This window comes from Canis aureus, chromosome 22, assembly GCF_053574225.1.
Source record: "Canis aureus isolate CA01 chromosome 22, VMU_Caureus_v.1.0, whole genome shotgun sequence".
NCBI lineage: Eukaryota > Metazoa > Chordata > Mammalia > Carnivora > Canidae > Canis > Canis aureus.
The window spans coordinates 26,627,648-26,650,354 of NC_135632.1; the positions used below are offsets into that span (position 1 = coordinate 26,627,648).

At 36.5% G+C, this 22,707-nt stretch overlaps 1 long non-coding RNA gene across 1 annotated transcript in view; it reads right to left on the minus strand.

The window, feature by feature from the left end:
- Positions 1-20,204, minus strand: part of LOC144293945 (uncharacterized) — a 36,747-nt gene extending 16,543 nt beyond the window's left edge. Inside the window, exon 1 of the long non-coding RNA XR_013361294.1 lies at positions 19,990-20,204. This is a non-coding gene — a long non-coding RNA (uncharacterized LOC144293945). The remainder of the gene's footprint in view (positions 1-19,989) is intronic.
- Between the last annotated feature and the right edge of the window lie 2,503 nt (positions 20,205-22,707).

The window sequence follows — 22,707 nt, forward strand, 5'->3', positions numbered from 1 at the left end:
CTACATTTGAGAAGGGAGGGTAATGCTAGGGATGTAGGTGGCCATCCCAGATCCTTTTATGCAAAGCACATTTAGTGTTATTCTTATTTTTGAAAAGCTGTCTTGATGAAGAAACAATAAAAGTTAATATTTTATTCTTTATATCAATATAGATGTTAGGGCTTAGGGGGAAGGGTTAAATGCATCTTCCATTCTTACCATTTTACTTATTTTTTTTTTCACAAGCCTACCCAGTTTTTTCATATTTTTTAAACAAAATCTTCCTGAAAAGACAAAGGCTTTGCCAGTTTTTTGTATCACTCTATTTGTCATCCTAAAATTTTCCCCACATGTTGCTTATTAGTCCAAATGAATAGTGTTTCAGGGAGATTGCATTTATTTATCATTTATTAATTAATTTATTAATTTATTAATTTATTAATTTATTGATTTATTAATTTATCTATCCATCCATCCCACTTAAGCATCAGCACAAAAATTAAAATTCAGGATCAGTTATTGCTGGGGAGTGTTCACAGCAATGTAATGTGGTTGCCAAGCAACCTGTGGGCGGGCATTACAGAGAGGAAGAGAAAGTTCCATCAGCCAGCACTTCAATAGCAGTACTGGCTTTCATTGGAAACGTGCTAAATAATAGGGCCTTGCAATCTGCCTCCTTTAGCCCAAGTTGCTTACTTTTCTTCTTGAAAAGAAAATTAATCTAGTTTAGTGCTGGGTAACATTTCCAACCATACTTCCTCTGCCAGGCATTGAGATAAATAAATAGTTTCCTACTTTTTAATTTTTTTTTAATATTTTATTTATTTATTCATGAGAGACAGAGAGAGAGAGGCAGAGACACAGGCAGAGGGAGAAGCAGGCTCCACGCAGGGAGCCCCACATGGGACTCAGTCCCGGGTCTCCAGGATTCATGCCCTGGACTGAAGACGGCGCTAAACCGCTGAGCCACCCGGGCTGCCCTGTTTCCTACTTTGGAAATAAGAAAGTTCTGTTTTTGTTTTTTTATGTTTGTCTTTCTTTCTTTCTTTCTTTCTTTCTTTCTTTCTTTCTTTCTTTCTTTCTTTTTCTTTCTTTCTTTCTTTCTTTCTTTCTTTCTTTCTTTCTTTCTTTCTTTCTTTTTCTTCTCTTTCTTTCTCTTTCTCTTTCTCTTTCTCTCTTTGCCTTCCTTCCCCCCCTTCCTCTCCTCTCCTCTCCTCTCCTCTCCTGTCCTCTCCTCTCCTCTCCTCTCCTCTCCTCTCTCTCCTCTCCTTTCTTTCTTTAAGAAAACACATTATTTACAGCCTGTTACCCCAGGATTGAGGCAAGAGATTGAAGAACTCAGAAAAGAGCATCCAGGACAGTACTTTATGAATCATAAACACCTTCACTCATCTTCTAGAAAGCTATGTTTAATAGTCTTAATTTGTTACCTGCTATTATTGAGATTCTGAAATACACAGACACACACACACATCGATGAGTCAGAATTGCCAATTTTGAGTGCCTCAAGTAAAAGAGGGTGGGGGGGGGGAAGGGGGGGATAGAATAATCCTCTTTGTGCTTGAGAGGGAGATTTGAGAGTTGACCTAGGAAACAGACAGTGCTAGGGGAATTTGTCAACAGGTCTAAGAGAGCTACATTTCAACTGCAGCTCAGAGCCAGCATATCTCCTAATTGTCATCTGCTGACACATAAGGCTAAACACAGGCTTAACAGTACACCTTGCACAGAGTAGGTGCTCAGCAAACATCTTGGCACCACACAAATCTTCCTGTGCAGAGCCTGGATACAGGAAATCCTCTTGGAACAGCTGCACTCACTCATGGAGCTGTAGGGGAGCGTATTTTGGGCCTCACGTAATTTCCTGTCTTAGGGATGGAGAAATTGGACTAGCAGCCAAGGCTGGCAAGCTGCTCCTGGCTGAATGTGAACCAGGCTTAAGTTTTGTATCATCAAAACTCTCCTGTGCCTTTTCATTTGAGTGATTTCATTTTCATCTGCCTGCTGTATGTTTGCAAAGCTATTGAAAGTGGGTTCAGGGCTACCTTCAGAATAGCTTTAACAGGACTCCCACACTTTTTCAGATTTATAAAATTTGGTCCAGGCGAAGGATGCCAAGACACTCACTTGAGGTACTTCTTTGGAAATACCTCTCCTTTCCTTTCTTCCTTGCTGCTGCTAGTGGTAATTTACATCCCTTCTATCCAGAGCTGGGCATCAATCCAGGCTACTAACTGTGCTTCCTACTGACAGACTTCTACTCACCCAGTCTCCCCACTGTGTCCCCACATCCTTCCTTCCATGAGCTGTGGTTGGCAGAATCTTCTCCAGCTGTTCGTCCTTTCTCTTGAATACCGCATTTATCTGCTATTGCTTCCTAGGATCACATTGGCTCATTTCACAATCACAGACAACAGAACTCCCAGGTCACTGTGACTTAAAATGGGAACCAAGCCACCTTGGTGGTCTTCAGAGGGTTCCTCCAAGATCTAGAAGCCCTCAGAGTGAGAAACAGCACCCTGTAATTTTTCACTTGAATTTTCCACTGCATACAATTCTTGTACAATTGGATTTTTGAACTCCAGATAGTGTTTTACATTGATCTATTATAGGCAGTTACAGAGAAGAGGCACAACCAGGAGGGAGAGAGAGAGAAGAAATAAGGGCAAAGAGAAAAACATCCACGTGGATACCACCTTCAGTGGAAGCGTGAAGAAAGGGTCTGTGATGCAGGAAGCCCCTCAGGGCCTCCATGAATGATCTTAGAGCAGAAAACATGCTCTCAGATGATTAAGAGGTAATAGGCAGTAGAATAAGAGAATCTGTTCTGGAAAGAGATGTAGGCCCAGTGCAGGAGGATTTGGGTGAGTCTTCTGGGGTGAGAGAAGTGCCTATTAAAACCAGCAGGCCCTGATGGGCAAATCAGATTGTAGGAACTAGGAGCCCTCTTCCCTTCACTCTTCCTCCCACTTCAGACATTTTCCTTCCTTTCCCCCATCTCTAGAATATTTTTGGGTATCTTAGGTTTCTTTTTCTCTTTTCTTAATCAGTCAATCTCCTTCACCTCTCCCCCTTTTCCTCTCTTATCTTAAAAGAGGAATCGACAGATTGTTTTGCAATCTGTAGGTATTGACCTTTCAATAGGTTGAGAAACCAGTGTTGAGAGTTATAACAGCCATTTTTAAAACACTGAAGTAGAATAGAATACATTTAATAATATACAATACAATAAAAAAACATTGGAATGCCTTTTAGGGGTAAATTTTTGTTTCAGTTGTGTGTGTGGGCATGAATGTTATTATGAAAATTATTTCAAATTGTGGATTATGGTCAAGAAAAGTTGAAGGCTGCAGGGATATAATTTACAACTGAAGAAATCTGTTTATAATTTGTATAACTAATAAAATTTTTCCTGACAAGGACTTTCAAGAGGGCCATATTGGTAAAATTTTAGTATTTATTTCTTTTAATTTCTGCCCTAAATAAAAATAATCCTGAAGGTTGTTTTTGTTTTTGTTTTGTTTTGTTTTTTTTAGTATATGTGCTACCGAACAAGCACTCTGAAGTTTGTTTGTTTTTTTTTTTTTTTTAGATTCATTTATTTATTTGAGGGGGGGGCAGAGGAAGAGGGAGAGAGAGAATCTTAAGCAGACTGTCTCATTATCCAATACAATAGTCACTCACTACATATGGCTATTTAAATTTCTTGAAATTAAATAGAATGAAAAATTCAGTTCCTTACTCACACTAACCCCAATTCAAATGCTTAGTAGCCATATGTGGCGTTGGTTACTGGTTTGGACAGCAGAGATTAAGAACATTCCCATTTTAACAGAAAATTCAGCTAAACAACCTGGGCCTAGACCTCTCAATAGGCCAATATAATACAGATGTACATTTTGCTATGGTATTGAAAAAGGGATGACTAAATTTACACAGATGAAAAATGAGTTTTAAATAGAGAAAGTTGGATAATTATGGAAGTTGGTGAGTGCCAGCCTGTGGACATCTGGCAAACTCAGTCCTGGGAAGGAAAGGGGTGCACTATGTGAGAGCATCCATCATTATGTAGGTGCTTCAGGGAGACATTGAACCAATGGAGCTGTTAAGTTACTGCTGGTCTCTGACCAATCTAGTCAATCTGTTAATTAGACCTGTGATTTGGGAAAAAGCAGAAGTTCTTTCTTGGGCTAACTACTTCATGCTTAACATCCTAAGGAAATAATCTCTTACAACAAACTGATATGCTGCAGGTCATCACAGTATAATTACAATAATGAAGAAATTGAAACAATGTGCAGTAACAGGTATTTGATAAACAGGTCATGGCACTATGTAACCACTGAAAATAGGATTTTCTAGGAATATTTACTGATGTGGGAGCATACTTAAATGAGAAATGAAAAACTATCTCAAAAAATTGTGTCTTTTTTCTGAGAGATGGGATTGTGGGTGATTTTTATATTCTTCATACTTTCCTATATTTTCCACATTGTTTACAATGAACATGTTTGTGCTTTTTTTTTCTCTTTAAGTATTTCAGCATGTATTTTCTAAGACCAAGGATATTGTCTTATATAGCCACAGTAAAATTATTGAAATCAGGAAACTTAACATTGATACAGAACTATAATCTAATCCATGATACATACTCTCATTTTTATAGCTGTCATGGCCCCTGCCCATCCAGGATCAAAGCCAGAATAGCATGTACTATATTATAAAAAATAATAAACTACTTGTAAAATTTTAGATCAGATGGGATTTGAGTGTAAATAACTGTCAGGACAAAGGAGAGAGAGAGTATTCTCTTATAGGCTACCTCTGATTTTTCCTGCTTAAATCATATATACTATCTTTTGATGACTGTCAAGTGTTTTTGTTGTATTTTTATTATATGGTTACATATAGTATGTATCAAAGCATATTAAGACCATAATTTTGGGATCCCTGGGTGGCGCAGCGGTTTAGCGCCTGCCTTTGGCCCAGGGCGCGATCCTGGAGACCCAGGATCGAATCCCACGTCGGGCTCCCGGTGCATGGAGTCTGCTTCTCCCTCTGCCTATGTCTCTGCCTCTCTCTCTCTCTCTCTTTCTCTGTGACTATCATAAATAAATAAAAATTAAAAAAAAAGAAAAAAAATAAGACCATAATTTTTTGGTGCACATCTGATAAAGTTTTTATTTTATAGTGAGTAAAGGGTAAAGATTCACTCATTTACTTGTTCAATCATTCATTCATTCAACAAGAATTATTGAGTACCTGCTATGATCTAGACAAAACACAGGCTTGAAATCAAGTTATTTTCAAATCGTAAATTGTAAGTTCAAAATTTGGAGCCTATCATCATATTGGTAGAACTGTGCATAAATTTATCATCTTTGGCCAATAATGAGCTATCTGTTGCTGAAGAAAACCCACACTCATACACACATACATACACACATACACACAGAATAAGATCCCATACTCTCAGCGGGATGAATTTAATTTAAACCCACACAATCTTAACTAGATGAAATCCTACATCTTGATATGTGCCTGGGCAAAAGGACTCACTTAAATCAATTGCTTCCATGAAAGGAATATTCTCATTTTTTAGTTATATAGGTTTTATTTTTAGAAAGCATCTATTTAGAAAATGGCTATTAATCAACTTATTGAGGTGTAATTTTCTTACAATAACATGCATAAATATAGTATAAATAAAATATATCCATTGATGAGTTTAGACAAATGTAGATACCAGTGTGTCACCACTCAATCATGATGCTGAATATCTCCATCAGCCAGTAGAGTTTGATCCTGCTGCCCTAAGGCCAAACACACCTCCCACTTCATCCCCTCATTCTTGCCCTAGGAAAGGTGATTCTATCACAGTGGAGAAGTTTTTCAGGTTTTAGAATTTTTTATAAATGGAATTATGCAATTTATACTCTTTTGTGTCATTCACATAATGGTTTTGAGAGTCATCACATTGTGGTGTCAGTATTTTGCTCCTTTGTATTATTGAGTAGTATTCCATTGTATGAAGTTACCAGTTTGTTTATTCACTCATGTAAGAAACATTTGGATTGCTTCCAATTTGGGGCTAATTATGGGTAAAGCTGTTATACACATTCACATACATTTCTTTTTGTGGATATATGTTTTAATTTCTCTTGGATAAATAACTAGAAGTGCAATTGCTGAGTTATAAGGTATATAAACATTTAACTTGCTAAAATACTACAAAATTATTTTCCAAAGTAGTTGTACCATTTTACACACCCACTGACAATGAGTGAGAATTCCAGTTTCTCTGCATCCTCATCAACATTTGGTAATTGTTAACCTTTTTACTTTTATGGATTCTAGTGAGAGTGTAGTGGTATCTCATTGTAATTTGCATTTCTTTGATGACCAGTGGTATTGATTATCTTCTATTTCTGAGCTCCGTTTAATTTGTACAACTTATTTTTAAATGGCTGTTCTACTCTTTTGCTTATTTCCTGCCTCCCACCTCCCCACCGCTGGATTGCTTCTTTCATTAAGTTGTACAAGCTCTTTATATAATTTTGATACAAGATATTTTGTCAAATATATATATTGCTAATGTTTTCTCTCAGCCTGTGGTTTATCTTTGCATTTTCTTTTTTATTTTAAAGAGTATTTATTTATTCAGAGAGAGAGAGAGAGAGAGGCAGAGACAGAAACAGGCTCCATGCAGGGAGCCCAACGTGGGACTCAATCCTGGGTCTCCAGGATCACACCCCGAGTTGCAGGTGGTGCTAAACCGCTGCGCCACCAGGGGTGTCCTATCTTTGCATTTTCTTTTGAGGAGTAGAAGTTCTTGATTTTGGTGGAGTATGGTTTCTCACTCTTTCCTTTTATGGTTAAAGCTTCCTATTTCTTAAGAATCTTTGATGACTCTGAATCATGAAGATATTCTCCTGGAGTCTTTCTTCTAGATGTTTTATTGTTTTAGCTGTTATGTGTATGTCTATGATCCATTTTGAATTAATTTTTGTATAGGCTATGAGATAAGGGTTGAGATAGTTTCTTCCGTATTCAACATCCAGTTGCTCCAACATCATTTGTCTGAAAGGTTATCCTCGCTCTATTAAATTGTCTTGGTACTTTTGTCAAAAATCATCTGACTATATATTTCAATTGTATAAATGTAGGTATAATTAAGCACTTGTATATTTAAGCATTAATATATTTTTGTATTTTTTAACCTAAATGTATAGCAACATCAAAAACTAAATCAAGATGCTACTAGCCACAGGAAATTGAAGTGAAAACTTTGGAGGTGACTTATCTCCAATTTGACAGGCTAATCATGAATATTTATGAGCTTTGTCCTTCTGTTAGGAAGACAATAGGTAGAACCCATGACATTTTTATTGTTTTATTGAATTATCTTATTAGTTTATGTACTTACATATGAATTTGAGGAATATTGTACTGAATAATACCTTTTTAAATTGAGTCAGAGTATGCATTTTTAAAATTTAAGCCATTATTTTTCCTTAAAATTTAAATTTAGCCAAGCTATTAGGAAAATTGTAGACTGGGATTGTTTTGGTGTTTTGGCTTAAGTCTTGAATGTATTCAGGCTTTGGTTGGTTACTGGAACTGACATAGAAAATAATCAAGTAGAGTTCATTGAAGCACATTTCATACTAAACTCCTCATTCTGTGATGCTCCTTAATACTTCCACATGGAGATTCCATGACAGGTACATATTCCCTGAGTCAAACTTAAGAGTGGATCCTGAAACCATGTGGATCTATTCCTGTGCCCTTCACCTAATTCTGCCATTCCTCCAAATCCTGAAAGTACTGACGATCGAACCCATCATGCTTTGACATAGAACCCAACATGCTCATGATAAAGGTCTGGAGGAAGCCTTCCTGATGGATCTGCACAACACCCCTTAAGCCACCAGTGGCCCTTTCTGTGGAGCCAAAGGGAAAGTGGGGAGAAGAGAGTAGGAGAGTGTAGGGGAGCATTTGATCTCTGCTCTAAAGCAAAACATGGTTGGTAAGGTTGTAAGTCATGATTAAATGCTGCAATTACTTTACTCTTTTTTAAAATACCCACTGATATGGGATGCCTATCATATAGGCTCAGTGGTTGAGTGTCTGCCTTCAGCTCAGGCCATGATCCTGGGGTCCTGGGATGGAGTCCCAGATCAGGCTTCCCACAGGGAGCCTGCTTCTCCCTCTGCCTATGTCTCTGCCTCTCTGTATCTCTCATGAATAAAGAAAATATTTTAAAAATAAATAAAATAAAATAAAATACCCACTGACTTAATTCAGCAAGGAAGATTGGTCCAAAGTAAGAAAGAACTCAAAAGTTGGTGTCAGAAGACTTGGGCTGGAGAAGCAGTTCTTTTGCTTGCCTCATTGTATACCCATGAATAATAGGAATGATACCAAATGACACACAGTGTTGTTATGAGTATCAAATAGGAGCACCCTGCAAATTGCAGTATTTAAATTTGAAGTATCTTTCCTTCAGTAGCTCCCAAAGTTGCTGACATTCAAATCTGAGTCATTATTTAAATAGGCTTTGTTGAAATCAAGTGCATAATGACTTCTGTTGTTTGCTGGATTCACTCTCTAAAAGCTCATCAGCAAACATTTGCCTGCTGAATGATTCCCCTGCAACCTTGAAATACATTACAGTAGTTTCTACAAAGGATGGTTACTAGGAGCCTAAGTCATAGTAAACTTGTGTTTTGTTAAGGATTAGTACTTAGGCTGCAGAAGCATTCAAAATACTGTCAAAACCAAGGCTAGTTAATAGTGTATCTTTGTTTATGGCATAAAAACAAAAGGAGGGATCCCTGAGTGGCGCAGCGGTTTGGCGCCTGCCTTTGACCCAGGGCGCGATCCTGGAGACCCGGGATTGAATCCCACGTCGGGCTCCCGGTGCATGGAGCCTGCTTCTCCCTCTGCCTATGTCTCTGCTTCTCTCTCTCTCTCTCTCTCTCTGTGACTATCATAAATAAATAAAAATTAAAAAAAAAAAAAAGTTTAAAAAAAAAAAAACAAAAGGAAAACTCTTTCCCAAGAGGCTACATAAACACCTTACTTCAAATATTATAAAATAGACATTATTACATCTTCTCCCCATTACAAGCTAATTTCAATAAATATTTTGTTGTTAACCATTTTTCCCTAACTATCATAGTAATGCAAACACATAATGGAAAACTTAGAAACTACATATATATATATAAAATTGAAACTAAAAATCACCTACAATTTATTCACCTGGAAATAGAACAGATTAATGAATAGTTTGTAGTCATTCATACTCAAATATATGTTTTTGGAAAATTTATAAATTATTATTGATATAGTCTTGCATGTTACTTTTCCCCCACTTAATAGCATACACAAATTCCAATGTCAAAGATTATTCTCAGAAAAAATAATTTTGAAGTCTGCTGATACTTTATCTGAACTTAGATACCTAAAAATTATTTACATATTTATTTTCCCCAAAATATTTATACTAAGTTAAATTTATAAACATTAATTTTTATCTACTTAAATTTGTAAATGTTAAATTTGAGTTGTTAAAGGGATTATAAATGCTGTTTAGAGTAAGGAAAATAGAATACATATGCTCAGAAACATGCATGAGTTTTTAGAGTAGGCCACACATTCCCAATGGGGACAATAACCCTCCAATAGGAGCAAATATTGGTCTGGGGGGATGGAAAAAGGGGATTTATTCTTTTTTTTTTTTTTTTAAGATTTTATTTATTTATTCATGACAGACAGAGAGAGAGAGAGAGGCACAGACACAGGCAGAGGGAAAGGAAGAGAAGCAGGCTCCATACAGGGAGCCTGACAGGGGACTTGATCCCAGGTCTCCAGGATCACACCCAGGGCTGAAGGCGGCGCCAAATCGCGGGGCCACCAGGGCTGCCTGGGGATTTATTCTTAAAATTAAAATTTCATGAGGGAGAGGGACAATTAGGAAAAAGTCTAAAAAAGTTTCTTAGGGGAGATGATCATGAAAAATTTTGCCCTGTAATTCTGCAGGGCAATTTACTTGATTTAAACCGAAGCTCCTATCACATAGGTTTCCTCTCTAACATGTATAATCTTCTGAGGTAATACTATAAGTTCTACCTGACTTTAGATTGCCATTTCATTTGAGTACAAGATGCAGAGGAAAGAATCATGCAAAATAAATTGAGGTTGAATTAAGTTTTCTAAATATTACAATTATATTAAGTAGTATCACTGTATTATAAAATTCTTCTGTCAAAAGGAAAACACAGAATTAATACCTTTAATGCATGGAACCCAGAATTAATGATTTACTTCTAGCTTAAAACTCAGAATGAATTATTTACCTTTTAAAACAAGATATCAGGGATTTTCTTTATATTTTAATTTGACACACTTCAGTGGTTTTCCTGAAGTGTGAATTCTCATTTCATACACAAGTCCAAAAATTAAAAAGACACCATCAACACAAGAACAAAAATGCAGAAAATTGCATTGACTTGGGTTTAAAAAAAGCTTAGTTGAAATATAATTCACACACATAAAATTTATGCTTTTAGAGAGTTTATCCTTTAGAAGATACAGTGGGTTCTAGTACATTTACAGAGTTGTACAATCATCACCACTATCTAATTTCAAAACTGACAACCCAAGAAGAAACCCCATACACATTGGCTGTCACTCCCCAACTCCTCTTTTCCCACAGCCCCTACAACTACTATTCTACTGCCTTTGTAGTAGGATGAAAATCAGAGATTTTCCTCTCCTGTTTCCTATAAATGGAATAATACAAGATGTTACCCTTGTGAGTGACTTTGTTCATTTAGCATGTTTTCAAAGTTCATTTGCATTGTAGCATGTATCAGTATTTATTCCTTTTTATAGCTGAATAATATTTCATTGCATGGACGTACCACTTTTGTTTATCCATTCATCAGTTGGAATTTGGATTATTTCCGTGTTTTGGTTTTTTTTTTTTTTAATTTTTTTTTAATTTATTTATGATAGTCAGAGAGGGGGGGGGAGAGAGAGAGAGAGAGAGGCAGAGACATAAGCAGAGAGAGAAGTAGGCTCCATGCACCGGGAGCCCGACGTGGGACTCGATCTCGGGTCTCCAAGATCGCGCCCTGGGCCAAAGGCAGGCGCCAAACCGCTGTGCCACTGAGGGATCCCTTGGTTTTTTTTTTTAAAGATTTTAGTTATTTATTCGTGAGAGACACAGAGAGAGAGGCAGAGACATAGGTAGAGGGAGAAGCAGGCTTCCCACAGGGATCCCAATGCAGGACTCTATCCCAGGACCCCGGGATCACACCCTGAACCAAAGGCAGAGGCTCAACCGCTGAGCCACCCAGGCGTCCCTCCATGTTTTGGTTATTATGAATAATGTTGTCATGAACATCTGTGTATGGCTTTTCATGTAGACGTATGTTTTCAATTCTTTTGGGTGCATAATTAGAAGTGGAATTGCTAGGTTATATGGTAACTCTGTGATTAACATTTTGAGGAGCTATCAAACTGTTTTCAAAAGTGACATGTATAATCCCACTAGCAATGTGTGAAGGTTGTAATTTTTCTACATCCTTGTCAATACTTGTTATTGTCTGTTTTTTTTTTTTTTTTTTTTTTGTCATCTTAGTGGGAATGAAATGGTATCTCATAGTGGTTTTGATTTGCATTTCACTAATGAATAATGACGTTGAGCATCTTTTCATGTGCTTACTGGCCATTCATATATCTTCTTTGGAGAAGCGTCTATTCAAATCCCTTTCCATTTTCTAAATTGGGTTATTTGTCCTTTAATTGTTGAGTTATGAGAGTACTTTATATATTATGGATACAAGTCCCTTATCAGATATACAATTGGCAAATATTGTCTCCCACTCCCTGGATTGTCTTTTCACTTTCTTGATAGTGCCTTTTGAAATACAAAATTTTAAATTTTGACCAAATCCTATTTATCTATTTTTTCTTTTATCATTCGTACTTTTAATGTCATATCTGAGAGAACAATGCTAAACCCAGGTCACAAAGATTTACTCCTGTATTTAATTCTAATAGTTTGATAGTTTTGCTCTTATATTAGGTCTTTGATCTATTGTTTAAAAGATTTTATTTATTATTTGTTTGAGAGAGGGAGAGGGAGAAGCAGGATCCCTGCTGAGCAGGGAGCCTGATGTGGGGCTTAATTGCAGGACTCTACAATCATGACCTGAGCTGAAGGGAGACACTTAATTGACTGAGCCACCCAGGCACCCTGGTCTTTGATCCATCCTTTTTTTTTTTTTCCTTTGATCCATTCTTGAGGGAATTTTTGTATATGGTATAAATTAAGGTCTGACTTTATTTTTTGCTTGTGGATATCCAGTTATCACAGCACCATTTGCTGAATGATGGGTTTTGATTCAAGATACAATAATGTATTCTATTCCTTAAGTAGGAATAGGATAGTCTGTGTTCCGGTGAGGGAGTGTTTTTAAAAGGAGAGGTAGCAAACCCTGTGAAGTGCAACAGAGAAGGAGTTCCAATAAAGAGGCTCTAGAGTTACCGTCAGGGTATCATTGGCAAGCTTTGAGGTAAATCTCAATAATTGTTCATTGTAATGATTAATTCTATGTCAATTTGGGTAGGCTACAGTACCCAGTTATTCAATTGAACACTTATCTAGGTGTTGCTCTGGACATGTTTTATAGATATATACTCAATTGATTTTAGGTAAAGGAGAATATCTTTGATAATCTGGGTGGTCCTCATAAACATCAGTTGAAAGACTTGAAGAACAAAATTAAAGTTTACTTAAAGAAGAGATCTAGGATGCCTGGGTGGCTCAGCGGTTAAGCGTATGCCTTTGGCTCAGGGCGTGATCCTAGAGTCCTGAGATCGAGTTCCACATTGGGCTCCCTGCGTGGAGCCTGCTTCTCCTGCCTATGTCTCTGCATCTCTCTCTCTGTGTCTCTCATGAATAAATAAATAAAATCTTTAAGGAGGAGAAGAAGGAGGAGGAGGAGGAGGAGGAGGAGGAGGAGGCGGAGGAGGAGGAAATCCAGCCTGCCAGTTTACCCTATGGGATTTGGACTCACCAGCCCTATAGCTACAGAGGTCGATGTCTTGAAATCTCTCCCCAGATGCCTGGGTGGCTCAGTGGTTGAGCACCTGCTTTTGGCTCAGGTTGTGATCCCAGGGTCCTGGGATGGAGTCTTGCACCGGGCTCCCTGTGGGGAGCCTACTTCTCCCTCTGTCTGTCTTATCTCTCTGCCTCTCTCTCTCTGTGTCTCTCATGAATTAATAAATAAAATCTTGAAAAAAAAATCTCTCTATCTTCATATATACACATTATATAATATTTTATATCAATTTATATAAAACCTGCCTATGTATATGTTGCATATTATGTATATTATATACCTTATTATACAATAATATACATGTTATTTAATGCATTAATAATATAGTTATACATTAACATTATATAACATGGTATTATGAATGTATAATTCATATATTACTAATGACAATTCATATATTAATTTATGTGTACTTTAATACATATTAGCATATATTACATTATATATATTCTTTCTATATATATCAACTACTGGTTCTATTTCTCTGCTAGAAACCTGGACTGATAAGGTAGGAGAACCCAGGGAGAACTGAGGCTGATGTACAGAAATTCTCTTGAGAAGTTTGCAAATAAAATAGATGGGGAGAGGGGATCCCTGGGTGGCGCAGAGGTTTGGTGCCTGCCTTTGGCCCGGGGCGCGATCCTGGGGACCTGGGATCGAATCCCACGTCGGGCTCCCAGTGCATGGGGCCTGCTTCTCCCTCTGCCTGTGTCTCTGCCTCTCTCTCTCTCTCTCTGTGACTATCGTAAATAAAAAAAAAAAAAAATAGATGGGGAGAACAGAGGATAGAAAATAAAGTATTTTTGAAAAAAAAAAAAAAGAAAATAAAGTATTTTTGAGAAAGATGAATATTTGAGCAAGAGAAGTGTTCTCAGCTAGTTGAATCTATAATGTCATTCTTTGTTTATATTTAATAAGTTTTTTTAATCATAAATAGATCTATCATTTTAATCTCTCTTCTTTTTGTAGTATTGCATCCATGTAGTTTAAGTGTATAATCTGATGCTATAATTTTTAAGGTTGTCCCATTAAAAAGTTATTTCCTTCACTGAATGCCAGCCACCGTAATTGCATGCTTAATAACAAGTAATTATTGGGATGCCTAGGTGACTCAGCAAGTTGGGCATCTGACTCTTGATGTCCATTCCTGTCTTGATTTCAGTGTCATGAATTCAGGCCCTGTGTTAGGCTCCACGCTGGGCATGGAGCCTACAAAAACAAACAAACAGAAACAAACAAACAAAAACAAAAACAAAACCCAAGTAATTATCAATCAGCTCCATAACATTTTCCTTGTAAACTCCTTCTTTTGTCATGTTGGCAGACATAGAGAAAAAGAGTCTTCTGAGGGGAAAATTATAAAAACAAAGACTAAAAATTGTAACTTGGTAGCCATGAAATCATGGTATCATGGAATCAATCATGGAACAACAGGATTATGAAATTTATGCTTTTAGCAAAAAATAAATGACTTGGTTTACTTTGGTGCAGAACTGGACATAGTATTTTACAAACAATTTGGCATATGTTGACACCATTTGACTATATATCTTCTAGCTCCTATTATGCTCCTGCTGATTGCATCCTAGGGCCATGTTGGCTTTGAAGAAAATCATTTTTTTTTTCTTTTTTTTATGGTAGTCACAGAGAGAGAGAGAGAGAGAGAGAGAGGCAGAGACACAGGCAGAGGGAGAAGCAGGCTCCATGCACTGGGAGCCCGACGTGGGATTCGATCCCGGGTCTCCAGGATCGCGCCCTGGGCCAAAGGCAGGCGCCAGACCGCTGCGCCACCCAGAGACCCCCAAGAAAATCATTTTTTTGATGAGTGTCAGGTTTACTGGGCTACTAAAAATATGTAGTTAATAAATTAGGGAAACTGTTGGGTATCATCACATAGTTTTGTTCCAGAAGAACTCCATAAAGTTAATATACAAGCATCCAATTTATGTTTTCTTGAGCCCAGTGACTTCCAATGTTTTTTATATCTTACATATTATAGTGTCATGCTCAATTGTTAATATGATAACATTTGTCAGAGAAGACTATTGTAACTGGTTACTTACGTTATATTCTAAATGTACTCTTCCTAATGATTTTCAGTAGTTACTCTTTGGGAGAATAGGCAAAACAGAGGCTACCCATGGAAGAAGCTTTTTAGAAGGGCTGACTTCTATTGGCATGGTTAGATTAAATGGATTTAACAGACTTAAATCTTGTTGCTGCTTGATATATTTTCATTGTGACAACTTCTATGGAAATAACTAATACTGGCTAAGCCACAAAATTATATTGAAATATAATTTTTAAAAATTTTTAACAGAAAAGGTAGATATTATGAAGTTATTTATGGCAACGACTCTAGTCTACCTATCTTTTTTATTGCCACCAGTAGTATAGGAACTGGTACATAGTAGGCATTCAAAAATGTTTGATGAAGAAAATAACCAATAAATTAATTAGTTGGAATAATTGGCCAAAAAATATCCTTATGATCTAACATTGGCAGTAATAAGTAGTTTTTAATCAGGTAACAGGTTGATATGAAGTCTGACCTTCAAGTATATAACTGAATGCATGCTTGACTCAGAGACCAGATTAAAATTAAGTATAATGGAAAATTAGAGACCTGTTCTGAAGTAGTAAGAACTCATTTGTGGAGGTATTTGGGAGTGACTAAAGGAAAGAAAGCTCAATGGCTTCATCTAGTCATCCTCCTTACAGCAAACTGTAGGGTGATTTAATAACTGTGCATGCATTTTTCTCTTGAGGAAAATCATATTTCCATTGTTTGAGAAATTGAACATTATGCTCATGTGGTCGACTCTTTCTAATTGCAGGAAGTAGATTTGCTACGGATGCATTCTGGTTTTCTATAAAAACATCCCACTTTCATTAATTACCATTTCTGCCACTATTAACCTCTCTTCAGTTCCAGCTCCAGAAATGGGTAGTTCACTGTAGGTTTTGGATTTTGCAAAAGACATTAAAGACTTAGAGAGCAATCTTGTCAGTCTTTCATTTGGCACCTTTATTTAAGCAAGATATTACATGGAGTTGCCTAATGGTTAGTCACAACAGGTCTAACCTGCTTGAGATATGTTTGTCTAAAAGTTGTTCCCTTTCAATTGTTAGCCCCCATCAGTAATGTCTGTACAATAATCAAGATGCATTTCCAGAGCATCAAAATTAATCTGTAGTAAAACTGGCTCCACTTCTAGAAAAAAATACTTTTTATTTGATCTTTTCATTAAAAATGTAGGAACAGAAAACATGCATGGCTGAATTCAAAAGGAAATGCAAAGTATAAGAAATTGTTCCCACTTCTTTTTTTAAAAAGATTTATTTATTTTATTTTAGAGAGAGGGAGAGAGAGAGAGAGAGAGCAAGCATGAGTAGGAAGGTCAAAGGGAGGGAAAATCTCAAGCAGATTCCACACCAAGCAGAGTATGATGCAGGACTAAATCTCATGACCCAGAGATCATGACCTGAGCCTAAACCAAGAGTGGGACACTTAACTGACTGTACCACCCACGTGCCCCAAAATTGTTCCTACCTTTAAGGAATTAAAAATCCAATTAGTTGTTTTCTCTTACCTGTAGAGAAGTTAGGCTAGCCCCTTTATTGAGTTTATTTTGAAAAAGCCCATCAAAAAAAGTATAATTTAAATCTGAGAATATGATTATAAAAGGGAAGAATCAGGAATAATTTAAGGATATTTGTTATCATTGCTAATTTACATTGTTCCAGAGGTCTAAACCAATGTAATAAAATAAGAAAAAATATATAATAATACAGTTTTTTTAAAAATTAACAAATATAGAAATGTACTTGTATCTTTGAATGTGGGTAGAAAACTACCTGAGAGGGTACATGCTAAACTCCTAAAAGTGGTTGTTTTGAGAGATGGGACTATGAAGTGGAGGGGAAATGGACTTTTACTTGTTTTTCTCTCTACATTTTAGTGTAGCCTGAACTTTACATTTTACAACAAATATGCATTAATTCATTGCATTTTTAAGTTAAGACAAAATAACACAATCATGAAACAGTATCTCAACAATCCAGAAAGAGAAACTAAATGGGTTAACAAGACAGAAATTACATCAGAAGCAAAGTTTTAAGAGCCGGAGGATGGAGTCATAAATTGGAGAGCTGGTGATGTGAGAGCATGAAATGATGAATAAAATAGACAAGTGGAAAGATTGGGGATGCATCTGTGACAGTAAGCTTTTACCATGAAATGTGGTGTCTTCATGTGATTAAACGATCATGAGACTGACAATATGAAAGTACATAAATAATTTCCTTTCTGTGTCTCCACAGGGAAACAGTATAACCTAATTTAGATTTTCTACATGTGTTTTTTATTAACAAAATTTAAATCTATGGAAAAAACTTTAAAAAGGTACAATGAACATTTGTATATTCTTCATCTAATATCACCAGTTAACATTTTGTTCTTACTCTCTCTGTATTTTTTTCTTTCTTTGAATCATTTGAAAGTTTCAAATATCATGACATGTCACCTCTAAATATTTCTTCAGGTACATAACGCATATAACTATCAAATCATAATAATAACTGTTGGTTTTATACTTTTGCCTGCCCTTTTCTAAATGCTTTACATACATTAGTTCGTTAATCTTTACAACAACGCTTGTGAGAGATATGATTGCTCCATTTTATTAATGAAGACCAAGTTGGGATTCAAGTCTTAATCTGCCTAACTCCAAAATCCATGCTTAAAACCACAAGACAGGATTTAGTTAAGGGCTAAAATGAGTGAAACAACAAGTTTCCACTGAACTTTAGAAGAGGGAACAATCATGGCAGAACAGAGTGGTTTAGAAATGTTTTCTAGAAATGGTTACCTTTGGACTACACTGGATGGAATCCATTTTCTCTCTTTTACTTTGTTGGGAAGATATGTCCTAAAAGCACTGAGATTTATAATTCATTTTCCCTTTTTATTTTCTAAACTGAAATTAACTATTTTTAAACATTTACTTCTCAACTTTTCCTTATGTATGATTGCAATGTCATACTTTTCCAATAAAGGCTTTTATAATATGTATTATATGAAATTTATTTTATCTTGGTGGCATTAAGTATTTTCATGATGGTAAATAATAGATTACTATAAAAGAAATTTCTGTGAGTAGCTGTATGGAGAATTTTTAAATCATAAGAACTGTCATAGCAGGTCTATTTCTAACGTATATAGAGATGTTATGTGTGCAAATATATCATCAAGAATGCATAAGATCAAAAGTGTGAAACTAAATACAGTTCATAACTCAACAAAACAAGAGTGAAGTTGTGCCAAAACAACTTTGCTCTTCATATTTCCCTTTGCAGTAACATTTAAGGGATTATTTCCGAAAATGTTCATGAGTCAGAAGTGGGGAATGAGTAATACCATACTTTGGACTTTATGAATGTTTTACTGCTGAAGGGACATTATCTAGTTTTTTCAATAAGGCGATGAGGTGCTACTTCATCCTCAGAGTCCTAACTGGTTTATTTGGAGAAACTTGGATATAATTTGAACAACCAAGTTACTGGCACTTTCTGAATTTAGCACTCAGTTTTCTTAAAATGTTCTTTAATACTTTAATCTCATTTGTACCTGGGTAGACATAACTCCTGGGGGCTGAGGGTTACAATAACCTTAGAATAGGTCAACAAGATTCTTTAGTAAATAGAAAAATAAGGTTGGATTGATTCATTCAAAGCCAGAATATGCATGGAAATATATTAAATGGTGAGTTGACATTTCAATTTTCTTTGTGAATTTTTAAACTTTATCATGATGAAAAGGTCAATGAAAAATATTTATCATGGGGCCCATGATGGGGATGAATTTTATGTCTTTCAATTTGTACTGGAATTTGGAAGTCTTTAAATTTTATTCCTCTGTGTATTTCTTCTCCTCATTGCCAGATTTCCCCCACAGAGTATAACATTTTGGCTCTCATTATGAATGAATCAAGAAATTTTTTAAAAGGGCCAGGACTGAATTGAGGTGCCATATTTTAAACCAGTAGGGTCATGCCATTTTAATTCCTCAATTAGACACTTTTTACTGAGCACAAACTGTGTTTCCCACACTGGAGTTGGAAAAGTGAGCACCAATCATTTCCCCCCCCCCCCCCGCCCCTTCACACAGATTTTGCAGATAAGCCTTGTTTTCGCATTTGGCACACTCAGACTGTAGTATTGTGATCCTGGCATACACTTACTGATGGAGAGAACGATAAGAATCTTTTCAGAGAGACCACACTTTTAACCTGCTAAAAGAGAACAAGGTTTTTCAAGGTACAATAAGACACATCCCCTAAATTGCATAAGGGGGAAAGATTTATTTATTTATTTATTTATTTATTTATTTATTTATTTATTTATTTTTTTTTTTTGAAAGATTTAATCTAAACTTAACTATGTCATTTTGTTACAGTGAGAACCTAAATTACACAAAGACCTATTTTTTAAAACAATGTTCACAGCAAAATGTTTTCCCTCCAAATACGTAGCTTGCAAAAGCTAAAATGGAACAGGGGCTACGTTCTGGCTTTAGGAAAGAATCCATAATAAATTAATGAATCATATTTTTCTCTTTTCTTCATTAGTTCCAGATATGACTCATGTCACCATTATGGACTAAGCATGCATGGGCTAAAGAATAAAAATAAGATTTTGAAATATATATTTTTTTGAAAATCCAAGAAAACCATCACTAACTTACATCACTGATCACATTAGAACCTCTTCTCTAAAACAAATATAGACTTTTAAGAATGGACTTACTGTTTTGTCATGAAGAAGAATGCTAGTTTTTGACAATGCCAGGGGAGAAGACAATTGTACTTACTATAGCAGCATCATAGGAATGTAGCTCGTTGTGTTGGCATCTGTCTTAGCCCAATTCTGGTCATCAATTTTGTCAGCAATTTATTTGAAGACATAAAATTATCCCTTTTCTGGTATAAAAGTGGTACAAACAGTATAAAACTGAAACAGGACTAGCTAACAAATAGGTAACAGAATTGGAATTGGACTTTATTATGACAGATAAGAAATCTACAGATAGAATGTCTAGGGGTAAGTGCATATTTCTATTCTCAGGTTCAAAAACTTAATTGCAAACTCAAAGTGTGGAGATGTCCTAAGTGTTAAGAGAAACATTAACAATTTAGCGGGGGATTATTATGCTGATGAAGGTTTTGAAAAATATTTTATATTCATTCATTCATTCACTCATTCACTCATGTACTTAATGATAGTATGCTGAAAATAGCCCAGAATTCCTTGCTCTCAAAAGTTTACATTTTGATTTGGAAAGATAAACTCATAACTTATCATTGCTGAACAATGTGAGAAATGGTAAAAGAGAGGGTTGAACAGTTTTGCAGAAGCACAGAGAAGGGAACAACTTCTTTGGAGTTAACTTCAGAAAGGAGTTGGCTTTTGAACTGGAATTTGAGGCTTAAGTAGAAGTTTACTGGAAAGAGAAGAGGATGAAGGGAGGAGAATATGTGGAAGGAAAAGAGGGTGTTTTGATCATAGAGTGCACATTGCACGTGTTGGGAGTTGAGACCCAAATCATAAGCAGGAGCCCATCTTGAAGGTCCTTCTCTGCTGTCTTCGAGTTTGACATCTAGGATTCAAATAGATCGTAGTGTGTGTGGGAGTGAGTGGGGAGTGACGAGCAGATTTGTGTCTTCAAAAAAATGACTTTGGCTTATAATATAATGGACTCTGGGAGAGCAGTTTAGAGACTGTTAGGATCAACAATGTAAAGCCAAGGCATGAACGCAGTCAAGCAGTGATAGAGAAAGGGACACAGAAAAAGTAGGAAGATACCTAAGAGGTAGGATTTTATGAGAGAGGAATCAGGTATATTTAACCTGGAGTAGAGAAGACTAACATGAAAGGGTATCTTCCAATACCTGAAGCACTATTGATATTTGGTATTACTCAAGCGAGCAGAACTAGGATCAGTAGGTGGAGGTCATCAGTAACAATGGCAGTTACCCAACAATGGAATGGGCTTCCTCTCTGGATAATGAGTTCTTTATCCTGAATAATGTGGTTATTCAGCTACAGAGATGCCTTATAAAGGAAGACTTCAACTTTGGGAGAAAAATTAACAAGATGATCTCTCATGTCTCTTCTAGGCTTTCTTTGATTCTTTGGTTCCAGTAAAAGTCAAACCATCCAAATAAGCTTATTTAAGAGACACAGACTAGTATCCTTTAAAAAATAACTCCTAAGGTTCTACTCCAAAGTGAAGAAGGGAGAACAAATTGGTTTTGATATCAAAGAAAAGCAGGCTAGCTTTAGTGCTTTTTAGGTTTTCAACTTACCCTTATTATAGAATGAAAATTTCTTATTTTGTACATTGGAAAATCCTCAAGGAATGGAATCATACATATCTTGTTCCTAGTTATGTCCTTATCAATCCAAGCCTAACTTAGCCTGCTATATAGTTAGTGCTCAACAAATGCCTGCTAAACAAATGTAGTGGCTACTGTTATACATCATCCACATCTATTTTCAAGACTTGAGGACCTTTCCCCCAGCTGTTGGGAGTGCTGTCAGCAGATGGCCCTCAAACTTCTTCAAAATTAGCCTTGACTGCAAAGAGCTGTCTCACCCAAGGTCAGGCCCTCTTTCCAGGGCAGCCTGTACCTAATAACTGGTTAGTGGAAGGACAGTCTCATGCTTGTCCCAGCCTGGGACAACTAGTGAAGGGCCATCCCAGCTCCAGAACTCCCCATGGGACTGGGTGTTGTGACTACAGGACAGCTCAATTTCTCCCTCTGCCAGTCTCGCTTCTTTCCCTTCCTTTTTGTAGATGTTGGTCCTGACAAAACTCCTAATAGACCTCGTACACATTAATTTCCATCTCAGAGTCAGCTTCGCAGGGAATCAACCCCAGGGAATTAACCACATGAAGGAGAATCCATTCAATTTTGGACAGAATTTTGTAGAGCACAGAATGAGGGGTACTTGGCTATCGATACTTTTGATGAATATTTCTGTACTCAACTTCTTCTCCACGGGCCTTTCTCTTTTATTTAAATTAATGTGAATGAAACCCTTTCATGAAATGATGCTGTCAACGCCCCACCCCACCCCCTACCTCCGGTTTTCTTATGTTTTTCAAAACATTGACTGCTGTTTGATGTGAAATCCAAGGCTGAACTTTCAGAGTGTGTGTTCATTTGGGGCTTGATTTACTGCTCTTTGGCCTTGGTTTGTTTCCATTTGATTTCAAATGATCATTAATCTTACTGGAAAAACCTCCAGGGACTGATGGTGCCCTGGTCTGTTCACTGATATCAGTGAAATTATTCAGAAGTTCATGTATCATCGCCTTTTCTGACAACATTTATCCTTCTGTTAAAGTCCCCAAATGTGCAGTATTTAGATGGAGAAAAAGCATATCAGAGGCTAAAGACATAATTGTTGAGCTTTACTAAGGGGAAGTAATGGGCCATGACTGGTTGGTGTGACAGAGTGTCAAGCTCTGGTTTATCAGCAGCTCATGACTTAGGACTGAAGAAAGACACTTAACAGAAGGCAT